The following is a 15,554-nucleotide window of genomic DNA, read 5'->3' as shown; positions in this document are numbered from 1 at the left end:
ACGATCGCGATCGGCGATCAATCTCGTAACGGCGCGTTTACACCGCACTCGGTTCTGCTGCGATATCGTTTACTCTACTATTACGATACATCGATTGGAAAAAAGCGTATACTGCATCACAGCATTCAGCAAGACGTGATTAAACCGACGATAATTCAGCACATGAAATTAACGACCACAATTACGCGGTAATCTTCGATTGCGATAAATAAGTAATGGAAATGGCCGAGGAGCCAATTAAAAAGTGATTATACTTTCGATTAATATGCTACACTTTTATGTACGACGATGCGCGCGATATTGCTCAGAAATGCGGTGTAAACATATACCTGTTAACCAGTTCTTTTCGCGATCGCGAAGAGGAGCCATGACGAAGACTGTTCCTTTCCTTCCGCGAAATCGACCAAGGGGAAAGATTCAAAGTCGCACTTTTGTAGATCATAAACATAATGTACAGATCATCGTTATCTACGTAGGCAGCCACCGGGCGACGGGTACCGCCGTTTCAACCGTCGTCCACTTCCGGTTTCGACACACGGCCGACGATCGTGCCGGCGAGAGAGAAAAAATAAAAAAAGAAGAGAAAATTTTGAGAAAGGAAGAGACAGATCGGCGCGAGAATCGTATGAGAAAGCGAGAGAAACGAAAAACGCGACTCCACAAAAACGCAGCTCTCCCTCTAAATTCGAACAGGGGCCACGTGCGCGCACGCGCGCGCGCGGTCGGTGTTCCTCGAGTAAAATTGCGCGTCTAATGTAACACTAGCGAGTAGACATAGGTAGGTACCTGCATTTCAAGAAATTCAACATGCTTGGATAGATCCTCAATAAATCGTTATACATGTTTTGATAATCTGGCGTTTTTCTTTGCCCATTCCTGTTCCTTCCACATTTCCGTGATCCTACTCGATCCTGATATCGTATTCTGCAAAGCGAATACCCAACGTACGTCCTCGGATTCATTTTTCGAATTTCCGGCGATCGACACTGCGCACGGTTACATTGTTAATTCGCCGCATTAAGCAATCGCACGCGTGACATCGATTCTAATCAGACGTCGTAAGTCACCCGATTAAAGTGATACAATCTGACGAGCTCGCTCGCGTGCATGCGTGGCTGGCTAACAACCGGCAACTAAATAATAAGATCTAATGGAACTGTTTGCAATGCTGATTAGTGATAAGGAGAAGTGCGACCGCACGGATCACACGTCGGGCAGCCGAGTGTGTAATTTCTTCCGAAGAGCGGAGAACGGAGTCTTCCCTTCGTTTCTCGCGAGGATGCGACACGTTTTCAACATGGTCGACACATCGCGCCGTCGTTTTGTATTAAAGCAGTCAACGCAAAAAAGATACCGTGCATGCGGTATTAATGAAATTATTGATTGCTTTATTTTTAATTTATTAAATTACTATTAGATTTACTATTACCATTACTATTTAATTACTATTAAATTTATTAGAATCGAATTGTTTAAATTTGCCGTGTACGAATACATCCTCGACGACTTTATCGCGATTTTATCGCGCTTGTGGACGATACATTTTTAGTCTTCTTCTACTTTTCCTTCATTTCGATGCTCGATGAAGTTCCGGATTTAAATTTATCAGTCTACAATGTCGAATACTCGCGCTGCGATTCGACATTGATCTAAATACGTTTGGTTCTTTAAACAGTCCGCCCACGGGATGCAAATTGCGTTCTGTCCGCGAAACCTATTCTTCGACGAGGTCTTTTCATTGACGAAACGAGCTCTCACGTTGGAAACCTATCGCATCGAAGCAGAATTGATGTTCACGATAGGCGCGTGCTGCATGCACGTAAGGCGGCGCAGAGCGCGTCAGTAACGTAACCAGCGCATCGCGCGACGCATTCTTTGCGCTGACGCTGCGGAACCGCGATTACATTGAAATCGATGTCGATTGGTGCACACGTATCTTCAAATCAAGCTCGATATACCAACAATCTAGTGCAACCGGTAGTTAAAGCAACCGATATCAGTGTAGACACGTAAAATAAAAAGATAACGAAGCTTGGCTTAAAAGATAAAAATGTTATGTTAAGAGATACATTAATATTCTTTTTATTAACGATTCTGACGTGAAGGTTGCATTGCATTACTTTAATTGGTTCTTATCAACAGATATCTAACTTTGGCAACATCAAACATGAGATAAAATAAAATTAAAAACTACGAAAAAGTGCACGATTTTAATTATCACAATTTAATTATCATAACTTTTCTCCCAGGATAAACAAACAACTTTTTTAACGAACTTCGTTAAATAACAAGTTTGTTATGTCAGGTTCCATCTGGCTCCGATAAATTAGTGATTCCAAACCTCGAGGAGCTACTTGAAAAATTATCATTCTGTAAACGCGTATATCAATTCGAAGGCGATATACTGACACGACATACCACTCCTGCTAAAAATATTAGTATATGTTGCCGCAAAAATATTAATATAAATGTATGTTAAAAGTTTTAATAAATAAATTATAAAACTTAGCACAGTAACAAAACCTGAAAATTGATGAACGTTAAACTTGATTTAATCGCAGCAGAGATACTAATACTTTTCGCGAACGGAAAATAACATAAAATCACCAGAAAAAGTGAACTCTTAAAATAAAAAATTATTGTTTGCAAAACAAACAGAATGAAGTGCAGTCCTATTCACAACACTCTTCCATTCCGCTTTGAGTTTCACTTGAGCACGCGCCTGCCGATCACATTTCGCTCGAATCGACCGCTTCCGCGCTGCGTTCCCCCGCGATACGCGTACGCGCGGATTCCGCGTGCGCTCGCACGCGGTGCAGTTCCGCGCGGAGCGTATTGCGCGCCGATAAGAACACGCCGCGACGACGACGCATCGCTGTCGCGGGCGACGCTGATGCGGAGAGCTAACGACGACAGTGATGTAACGGTGGAAAATAAAGCGGTGACTCGCCAGTGTGGATATTGGTACCGTGCGCTCGTCGCTCGCTCGCTCGCTCGCGCGCACGCGTACACACGCGTGCTGTCGGCTCTATCGTTCCGCGTCGTAGCGCCCGCGTGAACCACGGGACTTTCCTGCAATTTGGCTGGCAGTTTTTGGAAGTCGCCGCGTCGCGCCGGAACGACCGCCCGACCGCACGTGCGTGGACATGCCGAAAGTCAGCGCGAGCGATTAAACCCGAATCGCGCGAGTCGGTCCGCTTTGTCTCTCGCGACGTTTCACCGAGACGCGATGACCGCTCTCAACGAGTACGGCCACTGCCGCAAATGAAATGAGTCGAATATGATTCAAGGGTAAAGCTCATCGAAGGAGCGATATAATTCGCGAATTCTGTTGAGACGGTTCTCCGCATCGTGTGATTCTGCTGTGAGCTATGAATTATTGTTTATAAATGTGTATAAAAGAAAGTAAATTTTGCATTTTTCATACGTCAGGTATAAAAATAGATTTGATTTTCATGTGATTTTCGAATCGATGCGGTGAAAATTGTTTTATTAACGAGGTTCACGCAGAGATAACTCAAAAGCATGAATTGACGAGACCGGAATTATGTTTGCCTTTCTTTCCGATTCCTTGTTCGGACGAAATGTGTTTGTGAAGCAAAGATGCGAGCAGTATAACTATCGAATTCCATCATTTTCACTGAAAATCTCTCGTTGCTACTTTCGAACGATTTTTATTGCACTAAACCAATATTGTTTAGATGCAAATTATAAAAGAGAAACAAAAAGAGAACAGTTTTGATAAATGATATGGAATAATATTAATATAACAGATTTGTCAAAATGTTTGATTTATTAATAACATCAGTTTAATGCTTAAACCTTGCTAAATAAAAGAAAAACATTAAAGATATAGATAAAAGACAAATTCTAAGAAAGATATTCATGTTCATAAACATTAGCAGTTATGGAGGAAAATAAGATAAAAATTATTCATTATTATGCACAAGGCATTTAACGTATACACTGTATCTTATGGCTAATAAGCATGACGTTCAATCAAGCAACACGAACAAATACGGCTTTGAGTGATCTAAAAAAAAGCCTCGAGCTTGCGTCATATCCTATTTTTATTACACGAAAATCTCTCCGGCGATCAATATTTCTAAATCATTAATCATCATCCACCGGATAAAAAATATTTTGCAGATTGTCGCCAGATGCGTTGCAAAACGATTATTACAAATGTTCAACTCTGTATGTAAAATTGAAACTCGAATATTAAACTTGAATATTAAAAATTGAATATTAAACTGTTATTATTAATTATCATTAATAACATAGCACGATTCATAATTAATTATAATTATGTAGTAGCACAACATCATTTACGTTGCAATTTATTTCTTCCATCGTTCGTAAATCCAACAAGTTTTTATTCTTTTTCTAATCGTTTTACATTTATCTACATATTTATTCTTTTTATTCAGAACTTTATGTTAGGACTCTGCGTAAATAAGCTCGCGTTAATTTAACTTCATCAATCAATTTGCGATGTTTCGTGAACCGAGATGGATACGCTTTAACGCGTTCTATGAAAACCACGGCAAATAGCGCAGTCCTCGAGGGAAACTGACGCGAACGTTAATTAAAATGTTGGGAGCGTGCGATCAATTAGCCACGCGATTAAAATCTTGATTGCAACCGCGCTCCATTTGAGGCGGCAAAAAGTGCACCTCGGCACCTTTCGTCCCTCCCATCAACCTATCGATCGTGCGTCGCGCGGATCGTAATTTTCAACAGATCCGACGACAAGGCAGAATCGAGAGAAATCCGAGGCAATCGAAGACGATCCCCGACGGGAACGAAGCGTGCGCGAAAGAGAAAAAGATCGTAGCGAGTTGACAACGAGAGGAGCGGATTTTCGGGACGAGCGGTTTCAAGGGGACAGACGGCAACTTTCACGGGACAGGTTTTCGCACGCGCGCGCTCGCCATCAGGATGCCGAGGACGGGATCCGCCAGGAGGAAAACGGACGATGTCAGCGCGGATCGAGGAGTCGCCGTAGCTTGACGTGGTGATCGGCACCGTCGCTGTGGTCCAGTTTCGCGAGAATCATGGGTAACGAAGTGTCCTGCTGCGCATATCGCAACAAGAAGGTACGTAAACACGAGGTGTTATACGAAACGTGTATGTACAATACCATGTATTACGCGAAAGACGCGGCGTGATAACGCGAGCGGCGACCGCTCGCCGCTCCGTTTCTCGCCGCGCGTGAAAGATGGCAGCACGCTGCCCCTTGGAGTGCCTAGATCCGCGCGATCTGCATTTTTAATTTCGCTATTTTTAGCGCCAACTCTGTCGCACCGCCCCCCGCCGTCCACACCGAGATAAACTCGCACAGCACTTTGCGAGTTTTGTTAATTTAAATTTTTTCGCACAAACTGTACTCTTTTGTAATCGTCATTTTTAGTTAAAGTTGCTGAAAGTTTTCTCCGCCGAGAACCGTTGCGTCAGAATAACCGCCTGATAAAAAGCGTACGTGACTTTCGAGAGTTTTGAGTGGTTGACGACCGACTGCTAATTCAGTCGGACAATCTCTTTCTTTTTTCGCGACGAAAAGCCAGACTTCTTCGGAGAAGATTCGCGCCTAAAGGTCATCAGTGCGCTCGACCAGAGTGTGTGTTGCAACTTTTTTCTCTTTTTTTTCTTTTTTCCAATGAGAGAGGAATCCGCCGGTGGCACCCGTGCGATCGGTGGTAATCGATCGCGCAATCGACATCGATCGGCGTCTGTTAGATCTGCTGGCCATGCGAAGAGGAAAAACTCGGCGCGCACGTTCTATAAGGAGGGACGACGCGTTACGAGGTTGGAAAACGGATACTCGCACGGGATAAACCGCCGCCTCCGTGCGAGAGATAGACTCGGTTTTTCTTTCTCTCATCACGATAAATGTCGTGCATTTTGCAACTATTGCGCGCGCTCGCACGCGGGACAGAACGGGCACGTGGCCTTCGAGACGAGAATAACGAGCGGTCGCTCGACGTATGTTGATTTGTCTCTGAAAAAGGCAGCTCTAAAACGCGTCTCCTAAAATCCTCGTCTGATTTATGGAGCGCTAAAAATCGGCGGCGATAGTGGCTGTTAACATTTACAGGCCGGCTATTACGAATCTGACGCGCGAATCGATCCCGCCTCTTCCACGAGGAATAAATGTCTGCCATAATAACAGCATCGAAGGGATATACCTATACGTCTCGCGTTTCCTGTGAATTTTACAGCCGCCTGTTTAGCGATCACCCGTGATACATTCGCGGGATTTAAATTCTACTTCGTTCGAAGATGCTGCGCGCTGTTTGCGAGAATCTATCTCGCAACATCCCTGAAAGATGTTCCTCGACGTTTCGCCGAAAGGAGGAAAATTCACGTGTGTGAAGTTAGCCCCGCACTTTTTGAATTTCATCCTTTTCTTGATTGTGCTGAATTGTGCTACGTTTGTGCCATATTGTGCCGCAAACCGCAATTCAATATCTGAAACCGTTTTCGAAAAAAAAATAAAAAACGAAAAATTTGGTAGCCCCGCACTTTTAGAATTTTGCTGACTTTTTTTATCAATCTCTTTCCATTTTACCTACTACTTTCGATAGTCGTTCATTTTTCATGACTAGCATAATTCAGCACAATTTACTAAATTCGATTATGTACCATGGTTTGGACGGTATGGAGTTTTGCATTTTTCTATTCCTAAACCCTAAGTTCCTATCAGCGACTGTTTTGCAAAATCCAGTAATCTGACGAAATTGTGTCATTAGAAAAAGTTGTTGTGCTCGTCGATCGCAATCTGGTACAACCGCAAAAAATTCGAAAATGTTAAATTTTTATTTCGCCCTCACCATTTTTTAGATAACTTTCTTATGTATGTGTTTCGTAGATTTTGAGTAGCACAATCCAGCACAACTCGCAGAATTCGATTATCGTTCGCCGTTCGTAAGTTATAAGAGTTTGAAATTTTCTATTCTTAAAAAACCGTTACACTTCAGTCCTAACTTTCTCTGTACTGCGATATCTAGCAGTCTGAGGAAATTTTGTCACTTGAAAAAGTTGTTGTGCTACTCTAGCACAATCCGGCACAAGTGGAAAAAATTCGAAAATGTCAAATTTTTTATTCACCCCCATCCCTTTTTCATTAATAATTATCGACTCTCAAATTAATTTCCGATTTTTATGCATGTCTCTCGTAGAGAATGAGCAGTACAACTCAGCACAACTCGCAGAAATTATATATTTGCCTTGCAATGTGATTTTATATGTTTTTTTAATCTATCTTTATGAATTTTTTTCATCGAAACGGAATGAAATATTCAAATTTTTCCAACGGCACAACACGGCACAAGTCAACGCCAATTTGAAAAACAAATTTGAGCTTAATCGCGAAAAAGTGCGGGGCTACCAAATTTTTCATTTTATGTTTTTTCGAAAACGGTTTGAGATATTGACCTGCGGTTTGCGGCACAATACAGCACAAACGGAGCACAATGCAGCACAATTAATGAAAATTCAAAATTCGAAAAGTGCGGGGCTACCAAATTTTTCGTTTTTTATTTTTTTTTCGAAAACGGTTTGAGATATTGAACTGCGGTTTGCGGCACAATATGGCACAAACGTAGCACAATTCAGCACAATCAAGAAAAGGATGAAATTCAAAAAGTGCGGGGCTAACTTCACACACGTGGAAAATTCATGCGAAGGAAGGGAACCTGCGAGCACGATGATTTATTGTTCGCCTTATATCACGAGAATTCGGCTTTCTCTGTAACAAATATTTTCCTGCGTCGCACCGGAGAGCAATTAATTTTGAAACAACTGTTCCGTTAATCCGCCGCGACATCGAGGAAACTTAACGCCCGGTGATAAAACTCGCTTGTAATCTCGTTACGATGTTTTCTGCGTACGTAGCGCATGCAACGTGTTTACGACACCGATGTTTGAGGCTTATCGAAAACGCGTTACGCGATATCTCTCGCGATACTCTTCGTTCTTGAGCAAGAGACCTTCCGCTTAGCGACAGTCCTGACCTTTCAGTATCCTGTTTCACGAAATTCACGTTATGCGCGTCGTTTAACTCGATGTTAACTCAGGCGTCTTTAAACGACGTTGGTATGCGACGTGTCTATTATACAATTAAGGCTCACAAAATTCCTAAAATGACGATGAGTTTTGAAAATCTCCAACTATTTAAAAACATGTATAATTCAAAATTCATGAAATTTCTTAATTTTTAATCTTTTTAAGTTTTCAAGAAGACGAAGTAGGCTTCAAAATCCTCCATCGTCGACGAAATTCACGATCGACATTTTCTCCTCGAGGAAAGAAAGAGAGAGAAAGGGTTCAGGTCAAGGCGCTTCTTCGTCGATTGTCATTGCGCCTCGACGCGAGTGTTGCAGCGAAAGTGCGCATTTAATCATCGTCTCGCGTTTATCACGATAGCGCAAGCATCCCGGTGGAATTACCGGCACCGTCAGTCAATCGTTGGTCAATAACGGCAATCTTTAACTTGCCGCCGCATCGATCGTAAAAGCGTCCTTTATGGTAATTGATAATTGACGAATATCGCGCGCCTCGCGCTGCTTAATTTCGCTCAGGATCTTAACAGCCGTGTTATTGGCCAGGTGAAAGCGCGAAACGGTTGACCCTCAAGATGGAAAAGGATGAAAAAAAATAAGCAAGATGATATCGCGCGAGGTGCGTACGTACCACGTGGTTTCCTCCGAGTTTCCCTTTTCCCCGCGCAAGTTTCTCAGTTTTAACTTTCGCGAGCGTTTCCGAGGAAAGATAGACGGGAATAATTACGCAATCATTATCCAAACGTATGCCAGAAATGATACGTTCCGCGAGCAACTTTATTCCACAAGGTCTCGCGATTTCATTCCGAAATGATCGCTCATCTCCGCTCGCCGGTATAACCGGCCGTATTGTTACGGCAGTTATGCAACTCTGTTGCGTCTATCGTCGAGCTTTCTTGCTGAAACAGAACTCGCCGTCTCGGAGTGCGGCAATAAATCATCGCGTTATTATCCCCGCTCGATGCGCTTCGAATACTCGGTCGCGGTCGACGCTGCGGACGGAATGCCGCCACGTCGTGCAATCCTCGTGGAACGCGGGGGAACGATGGGTTGACTCGCCGCCAATACCCGGGGACAATATGCATTATCGTATTCGCGAATATTGAGAATACCTGGTTTAACAGCGGCAGTAAAACGCATTTTCCGCGAAGGTCGGCGAGAATGGTCGCGCGGAATGCGGCCTCGCCGCGCCTCGAGCTCGATGGGAAATCGAACGCGAAAGCTGCTTCCTCGACTTCCTGAATCTTATATCGTATAAAGTATAAGGATCATCAACGTAATATCCGTGATAAGAGCACATCGATGCTGGAACGATCGCCGGAATGAGTATCACGTAGCAGTCGAATTAACATAAAATTTCAATTTATATATGTCGTCTTTATATATTAATATATATACAGGGTGTTTCCTAAGTAAGTAGACAAACTTAAGGAGGATATTCCTTGGCTTATTTTAAGAAGAAAAGGTCATATAAACATATGTCCTAAACTGCTTTGTTTTCCAAAAAAGTACATCACTGTTTTCGTTCACTTTTCGTTTATTATAGAACAGTTTGTATTATTGCAAATGAAACAAATGAAAAACAATAGTAACCAAAAAGAAAAATTATAACGAAAAAGAAAATAGTAACTAAAAAGAAAAATAATAACATCACAGTAACTGCTGAAAATGTTCACCTGCAGCCATGATACACGCCTCAACTCTCCTTTCCATTGATTGATGTACACGCTCAAAAATAAAAAAGCAGTTTAGGACATATGTTTATATGACCTTTTCTTCTTAAAATAAGCCAAGGAATATCCTCCTTAAGTTTGTCTACTTACTTAGGAAACACCCTGTATATATATATATATATATACAGGGTGTTTACACACACACATATATATATATATATATATGTGTGTGTAATAATAAGTTAAACCTTAAATAAATAAAATAAAATAAGTAATAATAAATTTTGATTTATGCATGTCGTCTCACGTGCTATTTAGTCTCTCGTTACTTTTCATTGTCGAAAAGAGAGAACTAGTCAATTATAATTATAATTCTTTATAATTCTATATAATATAATATAATTAAATAAAAAATTAAAATAAAATTTAGTCTTCAATTATAATTAATACGTTTTTCAGTCGATACAGATTTCGTACGAATTTACTATTTACTCGCGATAATAATGTATCTTTGCGCGATGGAAAAAGGAAAGAGGTACTTGCGAGAGTTGTTTCGAGTCGTTGAGTTCTCGAATGCAAGGACGCGCGGATGGCCGTTGCCGATCATGCACCGAGTTCCAATTAAAGAGTAGCCGAGACACGGAGGGAGATTCTCGGCAAATTACACTTAATCGAGGCGCGTATCTTGCGCGTTCCCGCCGGCACGACTTTATCTGACGACACGCGGGAGCGAGTGATCAAAGGCGCGGGAAACACCGGTGTTGGACCAAGGAACGACACGCTGCAAGTCATGACGAGTCGATTAACGAGGCGAGGCGGGACTCGCATAAATCGCGGAGCGAGAGACTTGATTCGCGAAGGAAATGAGAGTGAGATGTCCACGTGTTGTGCGAACAGGATGTATTCCATGTATTCCACGATCTACTCTCCGGTCGAGTGCCCCGTCAAGAACCTAGCGCAGATCGCAACATTTCTTCGCGGTTGTTAAATTCACGTTGCGCGCAATTGTTGATTTTAAGATTTTAAGATTATAATTCTCGCTAACTTTAATTATAATTTACAATTTATTGTGTTCTCTTTTTCGTGACAGTTCGCTCTTTCTGACGAAACGAATCACGATGAGTGGAAGCATGCAAGCAATTTTTAAGAAAAATGTGGAAAAATTATGCGGAACTTTTATTTTGCATCAATCTCTCTTTGCGTCAATTATTTAAACGTTTAACGTATCTCAAGATCATAATTCCGTGCCTCGCTAACTACTATGCACCGTTCCGCATCACATTCAAGATGTACTTAACCGTGGCATAAGTCGTGTAATATAATAAGACGTAATGAGACTGGCAATAATACATAACGACATTTGTAATCGCGAAAAAAATCATTTAAAACGTGAGAAAATCCGTGACGAAAGCTGATTCATCGCTAATACTGAGCACAATCGAGTGCACATTTCGATTCTCGAACTCGTTAACTCTTTAACAGCATACTTCAAACGGTAGCTAGCTAGGTAGCCGGTGGAAAATGGCGGCGCGTTTCGAAACTGAAAGAATGCGACTGAAAATTCGCGTCGTCACGCCGCATTTTTAACACTATTGTTACTCGCATATTCAAAGAATGTTATTTATGCATTCGTAAAGAAATAAAACTTTGTTTGATGATCGTTACTCACTTAATTCCGCATGATGTTCCGCGATGCGTTGCTCCTTTGTATGACAGGCTGCCGCACAGTGGGCTAGAATCGAAAAAAGCTGGCCAAGAGTCGAATTTTTTCAACTCTTGGAAATCTGTGCATTTCGACCTTTTTTGATTCATGGATATCAGTATTTTCAAAAATGTGAATGGAGTTTCGTAGGAAAAATTTCCTTCCTATTAATCAACAATTCCGAAACAATTCGGAACAAACAATGTTCCGAAAAACGAATTATGAATGAGTATAGGCTATAGCTTACATTCTTGTATGCGGATGCAAGTAATTTTGCTTTTTACTCTATAAATAGAATTGAAACTCTTTTCCCAAACAGTTATAACCATTAAAAATGTTTGTTCATCAATTTGTGTTAATCTAAGTTTTTGGTTTCTTAAAATATAAGAAAGAAGTAAAGTTCAATATCATTTTTTTTAAATAGCTGTAAAAGGCTGTTTGGGATTCTTGTTTTATCATCTTGTGTAGGATTCAAACTAAGTATTTCCGTTTGAATTGTGCACACCAACGCACACCTTTGCGTTATATACAGGATGTTTCATTTTAATTTTCATATCGTAATAACTCGAAAATTTGGCGTTTTGGTAAAAAATGTTTGAAATGAAAGTTGTAGGTTTTTAAGTGAAGCATTACATAGCAATACCAGTATGACCTTGATAGTGTTGTCAAGATCATGTACAGATCACCGTGAAATTTTTAAATGCCGCGAAACGTACGACGCGGCGCGGTAGCGACTGTAACTTTCAAGCTTCATAACTTCGAAGTATTTAACGGATAAATACTTTGTTATAGTGTTCTGAAAAGCTCTTGAGGTAAGCTACAAAAATATCTAATGAAAACTGGAGGTTCCCATTAAAAAAATTCAAGGTGACCTTTGCGTGACCTTGACAACGCTATTCACGGTCATACTAGTATTATTATCTAATACCTGATTTAAAACCCTATAACTTTTATTTGAAACATTTTTTTCTAAAACGTCATGTTTTCGAGTTATTACTTTTGGTCAGCTTTTTTCGAGTTTAGCCCACTGTGCGCCGCCAAGAGTCCCAAGAGAATATCCATCCGAGAATGCCAACCAAATCTTGAAAAATCACCATGACAGCACTCACGCTCCGATAAATCGTTGCAAATTTTAAGGAATCGTCAAATCGTCATCGTCGACGAATTCTGAGAATTCTCCGCGAGCTTCGGCGTTAGTTCCAAGAAATCACTCGAACTCGGACACAAAGATGGCCGTCTTTCGAACACTTCACTGCACTTTCGATGATCACTCGATTTAAAACACTTAAAAAATATGACGATCGTCACTCATTTCGCAAATGTTTCCACTACACTCGCGAGAATCGCGAAGACCGGCAAGAATCAAACATTCTGTCAAAACCCGACACTTTCTCACGGACTCGCGGTAATCTTCGACGCCGCTGATTCCCGCCGAGCGGCAAACGACGATCGTCCAACGATATATTCCGCGCAGCTCAACTTCACGATTGGAGCATGCGATCGGAAGCGCGATCACACTTGATCGCTCGAATGCGATCAACGCGTCCGAGAAGTCCGAAATAACCGCGTTATGCGTCGGGAGCGACCGCACGCATCCGTAATCGACGCACCGTCGCACAGTGTCGGATTTTATCAAAAACTTGGCCATAATTCTAAATCATGTTTTACATGCAAATTTATAACATTTTAAGTGTACAATTACTTTAAATGCATTAATAATACATGACACGTTGCGTTAGATGCTCACGTTGCATCTTGTCGCAAAAGACTTGGGTGGACTTCTCCAATAATATGTTATAAAGCCTTATTCTCTTCATACATACGTAACGATCACGTGACCCTAAAGCGAAAAATAATTCTCGAAAAAACCATAGAGAAAAAGCCCAAGATACTAAAAAAATTCGGCATAGTGAAGGAAAATGTTGATTCAGCAAAATATTGATTGTTTTCATAAAATCCGCAAATTTTTAAAATTGCAGAATAAACTACATCAAAAAAGGTTTAAATACATACGTAAACATTATTTGGGGAATGCCCGGAAATGTAATAAAAATCTAATCAAAGATTGTAAATTTAACGATCCATGAATGAGGTTAATTTTTATGGCTTTTATGCAGTAGAAATAAGAAACGTTTTTATAATATTCTTTACATACTTTCTGGTGGCACCTCCATGATGTTAAAAGGCGATGAAATGATAAAACAGTACAGTGTACAATATACAAGAAATAAATAGACAATACAAAATATATATCGTGTCTTTTTATCCGAGCGTCGCGTCGTAAGAAATATTAAAGTTTATATTTATGATTGTCATTCTAGCTAATACATATATTTATCTTTCAATTAAAATGTTCAAGATCATTCAATACTTCCATATAAAAATTTGATTTTGGCCAGATTTTTTCAAATTTCCGACACTGTGCGTCGTTTCAAACTCGCGAGCTTGCACCGCGCTTCAGGTAGTTCGCGGACGAGACGAGCTTTCGGGTAAACGTGCAAGTTTCACGCGCGCGACGAAATTATTCTCTCACGTTCGATCGCGTTAGTCACGTTAGCCTCTCGATTTATGCACTGACCGATGACGGAGCGGACTAAATACCGTTTCGTTCGCGCGTATTTTTCGCGACTCCGATAAGCGAACATACGACGATCGCGCACAGCCGGAACTGCGCCAGGTGGCGGCACCGGGTTCTAGATGCATATCCGTCAGACATGTTTTTCATGAAAACTGTTAATGTTCCTCTGCTGTGGTTTTATGTAGAGAACCTCAAGTAAGAGTATGGACATCGTGGATTCGCACCTGATTGGTGGGATCGAAAATGGCGGATTTGAGGTTTATCAATTAAGGGACTCTACTAAATAAAATACATCTTTGTTAGAAAAAGAAATTGCACCTAACATTAATTGTGAAAATAACAATATCTTTATAATAAATTTAAAATAAATATTCCTGGTGGAAAAATTTATTATATTTTCTAAAAAAATTGGAACGTTTCTCAGAATAAATCAGAAAATCTAACAAAAATTTGAAAAATCATTACTTTTTATTATGTTTTATAAATTTTCATACATAGAGACACTGAAAATTCTTATCCAGTCATTTCCGAAAAATATTGAGAAAATAATAATTTTTCAGAATTTTTCAGAAATAACTGGATGAGAATTTTGAGAATATTTCAGCATCTCTAAGTATGAACATTTCTGTAAAATAGTAATAATTTTTGAGAATATTTCTGATTGTCTAAGTTATGAGGAATAAGAATCGTTCCAATTCTAAACAAAATTCTGAGACATCCTGACAAAATCTGAGAAATTTTTCCACCAAGGATATCCATACTGCTCGTTTTTCTGCATTTGTTGGCAAAGTTGCCATGTAACATCTTCTTTTATCCTTATTTGTACAATCTCGTACACAATACCCAGTCATTTCGCTTACTTTTCTTACACTAATATTTTTAATCCTAAAGTAAGGAAGGTTATATTGTATACTCCTTATAGATAGTGACCATACGAACGCCATTTTCGATCCACGATGTCCATACTTTTACTTGAGGTTCTCTAGTTTTATGCAATGTTTATATAATTGATATCTGTTTTACGTTGTATTTCTATATTCTATTTATGTTGATATTTTATGTAATCAGTAAAATCAGCTGACATATTGTCCTATCAATTCTTATTCATCGATCATAAATTCTCGTCGCGCAAAGTGACATGCTTCATGATGAAACTCTGTTCTTTTAAACTGCACCTTCTGCGCTGTCTCGTAATACCTTTCTTTCTGTTTCTTAGAACTCATTTGCACATTCCAGTGTACGAGTAAAGAGTAAACGTTTATTTCGAATATTTTAACTACAACCATTACCGTTCTACGTTTGTTTATCCAAACAACAAGATATCTATCTATAATCGAGCACAGACCTTGTCAAGAGCAACTGTAGTGGCAAAATCTGTCTGCAACACATAATAGCGGACTAAAAGAAATTTGCGGCTAATCTGCTTACACTCGGTACTTAAGGGGGTATTCTAGTGTAAAAGCGGAATTTGTATGCTATTTTGGTGAATTTTTTTGAAAAAAGTATAAGGTTTTTTGAGGCAGGGTTTTCCCTGCTTA

The sequence above is a fragment of the Ooceraea biroi genome, chromosome 10, assembly GCF_003672135.1.
Source record: "Ooceraea biroi isolate clonal line C1 chromosome 10, Obir_v5.4, whole genome shotgun sequence".
In the NCBI taxonomy this organism is placed as follows: domain Eukaryota; kingdom Metazoa; phylum Arthropoda; class Insecta; order Hymenoptera; family Formicidae; genus Ooceraea; species Ooceraea biroi.
Note: the sequence above shows the minus strand (reverse complement) of the source record.